Source organism: Echiichthys vipera (genome assembly GCF_963691815.1).
Source record: "Echiichthys vipera genome assembly, chromosome: 11".
Lineage (NCBI taxonomy): Eukaryota > Metazoa > Chordata > Actinopteri > Perciformes > Trachinidae > Echiichthys > Echiichthys vipera.
In genome coordinates, this window is record NC_139836.1 from 29,949,740 (window position 1) to 29,963,611 (window position 13,872).

Here is a 13,872-nt window from a genome sequence, read left to right on the forward strand (position 1 = left end):
ATTGAAGAATTGAGATGGAAATGTCAGTTGAAGTGCAATCACACAGGCAGATGAGCTCTCAGTTAAAGAATAAGCGACGAAAGCAGTCTATCTGTACGTTGAAGAGTAGTGTAGATGGCAGGTATTCTCCTCCCTTTCCTCTATCTCCACAATCTATTTTGCAGCATTTTGCTGAAGCTATTTTCACACATGAACTCCAGACAATCTCAGGAGAATTATGTGTCTGGAGTTTCCCTTTTTCACATGTAGCACACAACAGGAGATTCTGTGTGTCAGTTGCATTCTCCCTTCCTGGGCTCCATTTGTTTTCGATACTTCCTGGGCTCCTTTTGGTTTTGATAAAGGCAGAGCATGCAGGAGGTAGGACATTAGACCAATTACACTGTGGTGATAGAGCCTGTTCTTAATATGGTCATAAACAACAGAGTCTCTTGCCATTCATTGAATTTGTCTGATGATTTCGCCGTCAGTCCATACTGACAGAAGTTCCCAAATCTTGTTGTTTCTCAGGTAGACATTTCGTGGCCGTCTTTGTGTAAATCACCCTTCTTATTCTTCACAGTCAGAGATTTGTTTTCTTCCAATGTCGGCCATAATAAAAACATCAACTACATGCCCACTTGCTCCCCTGTGGGTGACACAGATTATGAATTGGAGTCGGCCAAAAGATTGTGAGCGACCTTCACTATATCATCTGTGGTGCAGTTGTCTGAAAAGCGGATAACTTTTTGGACCAGTCTTGCCCTCAAAGAAGTGTGGCAAAGACTATGGGGTACGGTTCGCAGAGGGAGGAGGAAGGAGAGAGCGAGGATGGTTCCAGTGGCCATGTGGAGGTGAGTCATCTACAGCCATACTAACGTAGCTGGAGGAAATTGTGCCACAGTGTCACCTCCACAGAGAGAAGTTGATGCTTGGAGGGTGAGGAAGTAATTTGGTTTGAGAGGGTGGGGTTTCTCACTTGAAAGGGGAATTAATCTAGGGAAGGCAAACTTGAGGTACGGTATGGTTGAAGTGAGGGTGATGGGGTTTATTGTTTATTGTTTATTGTTTATTGTTAAAAGGATTTCCATTTGCTGTCACCAAAGTTGGACGAGCCAATCTTCCTGGCGTCCACAACGAAGAAAAAGAACACCACTTAACAATAATAATCTAAAAGCAGTAAAACATTGTAGACATTATAAACATCATCAGAAAATACTCAGAATCAGCTATTATAGTGTTACATCCATTATTATATACGTACAAATTGAAATAGTCCATTCTCAGATGGTACTTGAAAGATACTTTGCTATTCAGTTTACATATATTCAGTGGGCAAGTATTCTAAAGATTGATGGCAAAATAAATCACTGTTCTCTTTAAAGCATTTGATTTGGGGCCTGGTACCATCACTTGGCCATTATCAGCTGACCTAGTCAAATGAGAATGAATCTGATCACACCTGAAAATTTGGTTGTATGAGAAAACGTGTTGAGAAGAAAAGACTGTGTTTCTGAAAAAACTTGTATGTTGTATTTCTAATCTTTTCCTTCTCTGGTTCTGTCTAAATCAACAAGATTCGGGTAAGGAGATTGACGGTAGCACTGAAGCATGAGAGAAATTGATCTCCAGCCCACATAACACACCACACAGAATGTGGTATAAATGTATATACTTAAAGGTCCAATTTCCTCTCAACATAAAATGTTCAGCCTTACACTTGTTAAACAAAATTCAATTCTTTTCGCACAAATTAAATTTACAGTATGAAAATAAAGTTAGCTGACCAAGTAGGTACTGGTATAGAAATAAAATAAAAAATAAAACAAAATAGATGTGTTTCTTGCCCCCTTAACGGGTAAATTTCCTTATTCTTCCATTTTCCGTTGTTTGTTTCTGTCAGGGTTCCTGGGACCAGGGACTCAGATGCAGACAAGGGATTGGTTGAAACAAGATAATTTATTGAGCGGAACATAGATATGGCTTGAGGCAGTGCAGCGGTGGTGTCTGTGAAGGTTGGCGAGTCTCAGGGTGCAGGCTGGAGGTTTGAGTCGTTTGGCGAGGCAGGCTGGGTTCAGGCTCTGGCTGGTGTCTGTAGCGTACACAGGAAAAACAGAATTAGCAACGCGCTAAAAAATAGGCTCACGAGTTGTCAGATAGTGGGCGTCATCTCACTAGAGTAGATAAACCGATTCGGCGGAGACTGGAAGGCTGCTCTGAGCATAAGTAGCCGGGGTGATTGCCGGTGATGGGCTGCAGGTGTGACAGCTGTCTCCTCAGTAACCACGCCCTACCCTCAGCAGCTACCAGAGGAGAGGGAGAGAAAAGAACACAGAGACAGACAAAAAGCAAACCCACCAAGCACACCAAAAGGACAAAAAGAAAACACAAAAACCACAATCATTCGCAAACAGAGGCCAGGAGCCTAGTCAAGACCTGTGGGTCGTGACAGTACCCCCTCCCAGACGAGCGCCTCCAGGCGGTCCTCCAGGCCTCTCTGGATGAGCGTGGTGGAAAGCCTGAATGAGGGGGATGTCCAGAACGTGTCGTCTGGGAACCCAGCTCCTCTCCTCAGGTCCAGACCCCTTCCAGTCAATCAGGTACTGCAGGCCGTGGCCCCGGCGACGGAAGTCCAAGATCCGGTGAATGGTGAATGCCAGTTGGCCATCGATGAGCCGGGCAGGAGGAGGGGCCCGTGGAGGAGGGAGCAGTGGGCTAATAAGGACCGGCTTGAACAGGGAAACGTTGAAGGCTGGGTGGACCCTGAGAGAGCGGGGCAGCTGGAGACGGACGGTCACAGGGGTGATGATCTTTTTGTCCACAAACGGACCAATGAATTTGGGCGACCCATTTGGGAGTTTCTTGGAGACAGCTTTCAGAGGGAGGTCCTTGGCAGAGAGCCATACCTTGTCTCCTACTGAATACATGGATGCGGGGGTGCGGTGACGGTTGGCATTGTGTTGCTTCTGGGCTGACGTCTTCAGAAGAGCGGCTCGTGCTCGGTGCCAAGTTCGATGACATCTCCGGATGTATGCCTGAACTGAGGGTACTGCGAGTTCCCTCTCCTGAGAGGGGAACAGTGGGGGCTGAAAACCATATACACATTGAAATGGAGACAGACCTGTGGCGGAAGTGGGCAGTGTGTTGTGGGCGTACTCAACCCGTGAGAGCTGAGACACCCAGGATGTGGGGTAAGAGGAAGCCCGACAGCATAGGGTGGTCTCCAACTTCTGATTTGCCCTTTCTGCTTGACCGCTAGCCGATGTGAACCTTCTCTTCAGCTCAGAAAAGGCTCCTTCAGCATCCGAGGTCCAGAGATATGGCCTGATAGGGGAAGTAAGGGCAGTTAGGGGTGAAGCAATGCGGCTGTAGTCTCTGATGAAGTGTCTATAGAAATTAGCAAACCCCAAGAACCTCTGAAGCTGCTTCCTGGTCTAAGGCTTGGGCCAATCAAAAACCGCTTTTACCTTCTGTATCCTCACCTGCCCCTGGGTGATGATGTGACCGAGGAACATGACTGTAGAGGCGTGGAACTCACACTCCTCAGCTTTGACGAACAGAGAGTTCTCCAGCAGGCGCTGAAGTACTTGGCGGACATGTTGGATGTGCTCTGCTAGATTCTGAGAGAAAATGAATATGTCGTCTAGGTAGACAAAGACAAATTGGCCCAGCATATCTCTCAACACGTCATTTATCAGACACTGACATACTGCTGGAGCGTTGGTCAGTCCAAAAGGCATTACGAGGTACTCAAAATGCCCTAAGGGCGTCTTAAAAGCTGTTTTCCACTCGTCTCCTTCAAGGATAAGTACAAGGTGATAGGCACTACGCAGGTCGAGCTTGGAGAAGATGGTGGCGCCCTGAAGGGACTCAAAAGCAGAGTTCATGAGAGGCAGAGGATATATCATTGGTGATATCATTCAAACCTCTAAAGTCAATACACGGAGTGTCCCATTATTCTTCCCTATGAAAAAGAACCCGGCTCCCAGAGGTGAAGAGGAGGGTCTAATGATGCCGGCTGCTAGTGAGTCATGGATATACTCCCCCATGGCTGCCCGCTTCAGTCGTGAGATATTGTACAGACAGCTGCGGGGGAACATAGCTCCAGGCAGCAGGTCGATGGTGCAGTCGTAGGGTCGGTGTGGAGGAAGAGAGAGAGCCTGTTGTTTACAAAACACCTCAGAAATTTCATGATACTCCATGGGAATCTGTGACAGGTCCGGCAGGACCGGTCCGGGCTCCTGGTGCGCGACAGAGGGGGGCAGAGCAGATCGCAGAAAATTGGCATGACAGGAGGAGCTCCAGTTACTGATCTTAGCTGTGGTCCAGTCAATGTTAGGATTATGTTTAGTTAGCCAGGAGTGCCCCAAAACCAGCGGTATGTACGGTGAATTTATGACAAAAAATTAAATGTTCTCAAAATGGTTACCTGACAGTTGAAGCTGGACGGGACAGGTGCGTGAGTTGATTCAGGCCAATAGTCTGCCATCAAGAGCGTTAGCCTCCAGCGGCTCGCCCAGTGGTTCAGTGGGAAGCCTGAGCTGTTTCACGAGCGACGGCTCGCTAGGATGCCCCTCTTGGCTAGCGAGCCCTCCGGTTTAACGGGCGGCTCGGGCAGGTGGCGAGACAATGGCTGGACAGACCGCAGTAGAGACAGGTGTTATTGGCTCTCCACCGTTCATGCTCCTCTGGGCTGAGTTGACTCCGACCTATCTGCATAGGTTCGCAGTTTCCCTCGCGGCACGGAACCCGGTGTCAGAACTGGGTCGGAGGACGGTCTAGATCTCACTGGGACTGGCGAATCCTCTCTGCGGTGAAAGGTGATGTCACTGCCTGGACCTCGCCGCTTCTCCCTTCACCGCTCCCGGCATCAATTGTCTATGCGGATTGACAACAAGATTATTTCATCCAAGTCTTCAGGAACAGGATGTGAAACCAGTTCATCTTTAAGTAAATCACTTAGTCCATTAACAAAAGCCGCCTGCTGGGACGCTTCATTCCACCCGCTCTCCACTACCAACGTCCGGAATTCAATGGAGTATTCCGCCACGCGGAGTCTCATGGACGCATCTTTACCTTGGATCGGGTGGTCGAAAACCTTACTCATCTCAGCAGTGAAGGCGGTATAAGTAGCTGCGACCTGGTCCTGATTCCTCCAGTGAACCGAAGCCCACTCCAGCGCGGCTGCTCTCAGTAATCCAAATGGGTAAGCGATCTTGGCTTTCTCCGTGGTGTAAGTCAGCGGCTGGAGGTCAAAACCAAGCCTGCACTGCATGAGAAAAGTCTTACATTGTCCGAGATCTCTGCCATACCTCTCTGGTGGGGAGACCCAGGGTTCCCGTACAGAGTGAATTGTCGCTGGCGCGACTTGAGTGGCAGGTGCGGACTGGGCAGTCGGAGCAGCAAAAGCTGGTCCCGGGGGCGAGCTTAGCATGATTCCCTGGACGGTCGTCATCTGGGTGGACAGAATCTGGAGCTCATTCATAATCTACTGTAGTGAGGTGCTGTGTTGGTCCAACCTCGCTCCTTGGGTGCCGATGGAATGGCGAACTGGCTCCAGGTCTGCTGAGTCCATGCTGACCTGGAACTCAGATGCAGACAAGGGAGCTGTCACATCTGGAGCCCATCACCTCGATGGGCTGCAGGTGTGACAGCTGTTTGTCAAAAGCAAACCCACCAAGCACACCAAAAGGACAAAAAGAAAACACAAAAACCACAATTATACGCTAACAGGGTCCAGATCACGACCTGTGGGTCGTGACAGTTTCAGTTTATTTATTGTCTCCCAGGGTCCTCCAAGGAGAAAACAGTTCTTTTAGTTCCTTTATCGGGTTGTTTTTTTTTTTTAAGCAAAAGGTAAAACAATTTAAAAAAAATAAAAAAATATGCTGAGATCTCAGAAAAAAAGTGCTAGTGAAATGGCTCACTCCTCAGGACTGAGCCTTGTCCTACCACATCGATGTCCACCTTGGTGTCCACACTGATCCCGATGGACCATGAGCCTCCATGCAGCAGGGCGGGTGATGGGGTTGCAATTGAACCAAGAGCCAATCAATCAATGTGTTCTGCTCATGAGAGCTGATTATTTATTATTGTGCACAGTAATTTTACTTTATCTACCTGTTCTATAGATTCTCCAACCAAGTTCAGACACATCCTTGGTTTAAATGAAAGTTTATGACTCGTTCACAAGATAATTGATTTGGTTTTCAAAATGTTCAGTATTAACTTACCCCGTTTTATCCAATCAAAAACCATATTTAACTCAGCTGGAAAAACATTGTCCAGTTCACTGACAGTTTTTGCAGCATATTAAAATGGGGAATCATCGGCATACATTTGTACAGTCGCTTTACACAAAACTGATGGTAACTAATTTGTGAAGATGGTGTATAAGAGTGGTCCCAGGCAGCTCCCTTGCAGGACTCCGCAGTCCAAGACCTTAGAGTGAGACCAGCTGCCAGTGTAATAAACCTGTTGCGTCCTACCTGTGAGATAACTCTTCATAAATTGGATAGCGTTTGGACTAAATCCATATCATTCCAATTTACAGATGAGTAGATTGTGTCTACGACATAGAATGCCACACTAAAATCAAGTAATACTGTACCAGTCAATTATCAATTTCCTTGAGCCAGTCATCTGTCATTACTGTGTTCAAGCCGTTACAGTCACAGTATTCCTGTATTTGTGAGTGGACTATTCTCTCCATCAGTTTACTAAGAACTGGGAGGACCAATTACAGATAGGATCATTGAAAGACTCCTATTACCACAACAGAGGTCAAAAGAACTCTTAAAGAACTTAATCCTAGAAAACCAGCTGGACCGGATAACTTTTTAAAATTGACATCTGAAATTATAGCTGGACCATTTTGCCACATTTTTAATCCAACTTTGTTGTCAAATGAAATTTGCAAGGATTGGAAATCCTCCTAAAAGGCGGTGACCCAACTATTTTAAATAACTACAAACCTATCTCTAAACTCTCTGTATTGACAAAAGTGCTTGAATCTCTGGTCAGTGAACAGGTAAAACAATATTTAGCTTCCAACTGTATTCTGTCATCATTTCAGTAAGGGTTCCACAAAAATCATAGTACTGCTACTGCTGCCTTGAAGGTCATAACTGATATAATAGAAGCTCTTGGTAACAAGCAGTGCTGTCTTTATTTGTTTATAGATTTTTCTGAAGCTTTTGTTGACCACTTGACTTTAATTGATCATCTTACAGCTATTGGTTTTTCTAAACAAGCAGTAGGGTTGTTTGTAAACTCTCTCAGACAGAATCCAGGCTGTTCAATTAGAGGGTTCTGCCTCAGATTTATTTCAAGTACAAAAGGGGGTCCTACAAGGTTCAATAATCGAACCATTATTGTTTACTATGTATATTAATAACCTTGCACAGGACATTCTGAACTCAAATTTAAATTTCTATGCTGATGACCTGTCATCTACTGCGTCACACCAACTACTGCAAAGGCTGTCGAATATGTTCAACATGCTTTTGACCGAGTACAAGAACAGCTTTGTCATCTGCAAATTGTTTTAAACTTAGAGAAAACAAAACTTATGTTCTTCATAGTGTTGTGAACCGATGCAACCAGATATCAACAAGTGAGAGATACGGCTTCATGGGTATTAGCCTTCTCAGTCGATACGAATTATCAATGAATTCCTAGATGATTTGGTTATAGAGTAATGGATCGGGTATCACAAGACTTTGAATCGGTAGGGGGCATTGCACTTGCGCCAGCGTCTCTAAAACAACAAGAGGCATGTAGCTGCCCACGAAACGCCATAGCTGCCTAGCTGAGTGATAAACGAGGGACAACACAGAAAATGGAGGAGGTGGAGAATGAAAGTGCCAGCCTCTCCGAAGGTGATAATGTACAGAGAAAGATTTTCAATGCTTCTGGGAAACAAAAATCCAAAGTGTGGACCATTTTTGGGTTTTATAAAAAGGAGGGAAAGCTTGACAGAAGCCACGCTATCTGTAAACTGTGTAGAGCGATGTACACTGGCAGCACTACAAATCTCGACCAGCATGCAAGGAGGGAACATGGTCATGAGCAGGAGTGTGCAGCAAGCAGTAGCACACAGCCAAGAACACCGAACACCATTTCCAACTAATTCAGGCAACTTGGTCAAAATTCAGCACGTGCTAAGGAAATCCTGGCATCAATAACGTTTTATCGCCAAGGGATTATGTCCTTACAACATAGTTGAGTGGGAAGGATTTCAGGATTTGATTCATACGTTAGAGCCCAGGTATAAGATACCATCCCGAAATCATATGACCAACAAGTGCGTACCAGCGTTGTATGCTCAAATTAAGAGCCACGTTGAAAATCAACTGGCAAATGCAGAGCGAGTTGCAATAACAACAGACGCTTGGACAGTCCACCACATTTCTCCTGATTGGAAGTTAAATGTTCATGTCTTACAGACCAGGGCATTCAAAGGATCCCACACTGGGAAGAATGTAGGTGCTCTGCTGAAACAAGCATGTGCTAACTGGAACCTTTTTGATAAAGCGCCAGCCCTGGTTACTGACAATGCCACAAACATGATTTTAGCTGGTGTAGAAGCAGAGATGAGCCCTCACATCATGTGCTTTGCACACACAATAAATCTGGCCACACAGAAAACCTTCAAAGTAGACACAGTAGCAAGGTTGCTGGGGAGGTTGAGGAGAGTAGTTGGCTTTTTTCACCGCAGTGTCAGGGTAGCAAAAATTCTACAGGACAAACAGAAACAACTGGCCTTGCCTATCCACAAACTCATCCAAGATGTGTCCAAACCGGGGGAGCAGTATCCAGAATATGCTTCAAAGTGTACTGGAACAACAGCCTGCCACCTGAAGACATTGTCAAAACTTGTGAACACCAATACGTGTAAAGACAAGCAGCCCATACTCTAAATCATTTCCCCTGTCAAAACGAAGCTTAAAAAGAACTTTTAATCATCAGATGAAGACCTGGTGGTTATCAGAGAGATGAAACTAGTGTTCAGAAAGACTTTCGAGAACTGCTACACCGGCCTGGATGATCTCTTCTTCACTGCAGCAGCTCTGGACCCCCGCTTCTGCTCTTCCTGACGGACCATGATGCTGAGCGGACGTTCATAAAACATAACAGCAGGAGCTACATCCCTGCATAGCAAGGTAAATCCCCCAACACAACATACATATTACAATGCATCATTTAGTGTACTGTCATTAGATTTATTCTGACTGCTGTTACTTTCTTTTTGATTGTGTACACTACACATATTTATTTTATTACATATTATATTTCTGGGCAACAGGGGATCCAGTCCAAAAAGGCCCACAAATCCATGACAGACCTGCCCTTGGAGATCTGGACATCAGCATTGATGCACCCCAGAACCAAGATGAGTCAGAAGGTTTTTGTATTTTATAACTTGTAATCAAGAAAGAGTTGACATTGGCTTAAACGTATGCTGCAGCTATAAAATACAACAACATCAACACATTCAATATCATAAAGAATTGGCATAAAAAGAAAAAGAGTGTAATAGTGATGATAATACAACTTTTACATACGTGCACAAGAGTGTAATCCATTCTGAACATCAGATGAAGATAGATGAAATGGTAAAGTCAGGTAAAAAAAAAAAAGCACCACTGAGGTGTGGCAAACAAAGCCAGTAGTATACAGTAATTGTTTTCTATTTCAGATGATCAACCTGTCAAAAAGAAGAAAATGTCAGCGTTGGACCAGCTGTTGGGAAAAGACTTTAAAGTGAGGACGGCAGCTACATCTGTAAGAGACGAGGCCAGTGAAGAAGTCAAGAAGTACAGAGAGCGTGATCCGTTGCCCCTGCAAAAAAAACCTACAGTGGTGGAAAAAGCAGCAGGACTTGCCACTGCTGTCATCTCTCACTAAAACATACCAGTATAGCAACTGAACGGTTGTTCAGTACTGTGGGAGACATTGTTTCCACAAAACGTAGTCTATTCAAACATTAGCATGAGCATAAAAAAAAATCTCATCTCATCTCATCTTCAACCGCTTATCCGGGGTCGGGTCGCGGGGGCAGCAGCTTTAGAAGGGGACCCCAAACTTCCCTTTCCCGGGCCACATTAACCAACTCCAACTGGGGGATCTTAGGGCGTTCCCAGGCCAGTGTTCTTTTGGCCATCACGTGGCCTTTCATGACCATAGGTGAGGGTAGGAACGAAGATTGACCGGTAGATCGAGAGCTTTGCCTTCTGGCTCAGCTCTCTTTTCGTCACAGCGGTGCGGTAGAGCGACTGCAACACCGCCCCCGCTGCTCCGATTCTCCGGCCAAACTCACGCTCCATCGTCCCCTCACTCGTGAATAAAGATCCCGAGGTACTTGAACTCCTTCACTTGGGGTAAGGACTCATTCCCTACCGGGAGAAAGCAATCCACCGGCTTCCTGCTGAGAGCCATGGCCTCAGATTAAGAGGTGCTGATCCTCATCCCAGCCGTTTCACACTCAGCTGCGAACCGATCCAGTGAGTACTGAAGGTCACTGACCGACGATGCCATCAGGACCACATCATCTGCAAAAAGCAGAGACGAGATCCTCAGCCCACAGAGCTGCAACCCCTCCCCACCACGACTACGACTCGATATCCTGTCCATGAAAATCACAAACAGGATTGGGGACAAAGCGCACCCCTTTTCCTACTAGTCGTCTCTATAACCTGTCAGGGCCCGAACGTGAGGCAATGGAGACATACATAAATGACTCGCTTAAATCAGGGATCATTCGTCCTTCCTCTTCTCCACTGGGAGCTGTTTTTTTCTTTGGAGCCAAGAAGGATAAATCTCTACGCCCCTGTATTGACCACCGTGGTCTCAACAATATCACGGTTAAAAACAAGTACCCCCTCCCGTTGATCAATTCCGAGTTCGAGCCGTTGCATGGAGCAACCGTCTTCTCTAAGTTAGACCTTCGCAACGCATATCATCTTGTGAGGGTGCGGGAGGGGGACGAGTGGAAGACAGCCTTCAACACTCCACTCGGACACTTTGAGTATTTGGTCATGCCGTTCGGGTTAACTAACGTGCCAGCCGTGTTTCAGGCCCTAGTGAACGACGTACTTCGTAATATGCTTAATCGCTCCGTCTTTTTGTAACTGGACGACATCCTGATCTTTTCCAAGGACTTGAACGAACATGTGGTGCACGTTCGTCAGGTTCTCCAGCGTCTCCAGGAGAATCGTCTGTTTGTGAAAGCCGAAAAGTGTGAGTTCCTTGTCTCCGCTGTGACATTTTTGGGGTACATTGTGGAGAGTGGACAAGTTAGGGCTGACCCTACCAAGGTCACAGCGGTGACCGAATGGCCGACATCCACTTCACTTCAAAATCGAAGCAACTACAGCGAATTTTGGGTTTCGCTAACTTCTATCGTCGGTTCATCCGTAACTACAGCCAGGTAGTTTCTCCCATGACCAGATTGACGTCCCCCTCAACTCCTTTTGACTGGTCTCCTGCCGCCAACAACGCCTTCTTGACCCTTAAGAAGCGTTTCTCGTCTGCTCCCGTGCTAGTCCAACCTAATACTGCCCTGCAGTTCATTGTCGAGGTTGATGCCTCGGATCTAGGAGTTCTGGCGGTTCTGTCCCAGCGGGCAGTATCCGACAATAAGGTGCACCCATGTGCATTCTTTTCAAAGAAACTGTCGCCCGCTGAAAGAAATTATGATGTTGGGAACCGGGAGCTACTAGCTGTGAAGCTAGCGTTAGAGGAGTGGCGACATTGGCTAGAGGGGGCAGAAGTCCCATTTGTGGTCTAGACTGACCACCAAAACTCAATTCCCGTCAATTGGGTGGTTTAACTTTACCCTGACTTATATTCCTGGCAGCAAAAACATCAAGCCAGATGCCCTTTCTCAGCAGTTTGGACCAGCCGAGGAGGAAGAGACCGGTGTGGATAACATCGTTCCCGCATCTTGTGTGAGGGCAGCATTAACCTGGGAGATCGAGTCCACAGTCAGACAGGCTCAGTGCGCCCATCCCGATGCGTCTGTTTGTTCCTGCCGGCGTTCGCTCCCAGGTGCTCCAGTGGGGTCATTCTTCTTGTCTCTCCTGTCATCCCGGAATCACCAGGACCCTAACCCTTCTTCGTCGTCACTTAGGGTGGAAGACCATGGGTACGGATACTCGGGAGTTCGTTCTGGCCTGCACCGTCTGCGCTCGGGGAAAGACTTCTCATTGCCCCCCAGCAGGTCTTCTCCGCCCTCTCCCGGTACACGGTCGACCATGGTCCCATATTGCTTTGGATTTTGTTACTGGACTTCCTGTGTCGTGGTCATCACAACTCGAGTACTCCCACAACTCCCTGACCTGCACCGCTACAGGTATGTCCCCCATCGAGGCTTCGTTGGGCTACTTACCACCTTTGTTTCCAGCCCAGGAAACTGAAATCGCTGTTCCGTCTGTTCAACACCATCTCCGGAGAGTAGGTCGGATATGAAGAAAGACCCGAGGGGCCTTGCTTCGAACGGCGGAGCAGAATCGTAGGATAGCGGATCGCCATCGAATTCCTGCGCCAAGGTACAGACCTGGACAAAGGGTTTGGCTAAATTCCCATGACATTCCCCTGAATGTCGCATCCAAGAAACCAACTCCTCGTTTTATTGGTCCTTTTGAGATTGAAGCCATCAAACCCCAGTGCCATCCGCCTGAAGCTCCCTGTGTCCCTCAGGATCCACCCAACCTTTCATGTGTCCCAAGTTAAGCCAGTTAACACCAGCACATTGTGCCCGCCTGCCGTCGCCCCTCCAACCCCCCCGTACCATTGACGGCCATCCGGCGTTCACCGTGAGATCCATTCTTGACGTGCGGCGCTGTGGACGTGGATTCCAATACCTGGTGGACTGGGAGGGCTATGGTCCAGAGGAGAGGAGCTGGGTCTCCAGATCCCTTATCCTGGATCCGTCCCTGATCCGGGATTTCTACCGGGCTTATCCAGGAAGGCCCGGTGGAGGAAGGCCAGGAAGGCCCTCTGTCTGTGTTTCTCTGCATGTGTGTGTGTTCCTATTGTGTCCCTCGTCTAGGTCCGGTAGGCGTTCCCCCCAAGCTGCAGCCTGTTACGCTGATCACCTGGACCACTACTAATACCCTGTGCGGACAGGCATGCAGCGCCGGACCGTTGTAGATCCTTTACTGGTAAAACTTTCCCCCCCGGATTGGCATCCTCTTTCTCGTTGTGGTTAAATTCACGGGTTTGTAAGTTATACCATGGGGCTAACTTTCTGTGTTTCATTATCCTCTTTTTTAAAGGAGCAACAGAGTTGTTCGTAGTGAGCCTGCAACACTGTCAACAAGGTGATCAATTTGAGAGAAACTAACATTAGTACAGGAATCTTGAATATTAGGATAAGGCATTAAATTAAATGCAGATGGAATCCCTTCCTTAAATTAAGTTACAGCACTATCAGATAAACATCTAGTGTAGAAACTTTTGCCCAGAGGTGAGTAGTCCTGTAATATGAATTCAAAAGTTACGAAAAATTAGCCTGATAAAATTCTGTGGATTCTGTGGAAAGACTATTAAGTAATTGATTTCCACACCATAAGCCAAAACAAGGTCGAGAGTGTGATTAAAACAGTGAGTAGGTTTATGTACACTCTGATTAAAACAAATATAATCTAATAGAGAGATTAACGCAATATTAAGGCTATTATTATGAACGTCCACATGAATATTAAAACCTCCTACAATGATTACTTTATCAGATTTAAGGACTAAATTTGACGGAAAGTCTGAGAATTCAGATAGAAATTCAGAGTACGTACCAGGAGCACGGTACACTATAACAAGTATAATTGGCTGCAAAGTTTTCCAGGTTGAATGTGGAAGACAAAGAACAAATAAAATAAATAAACCAAATAA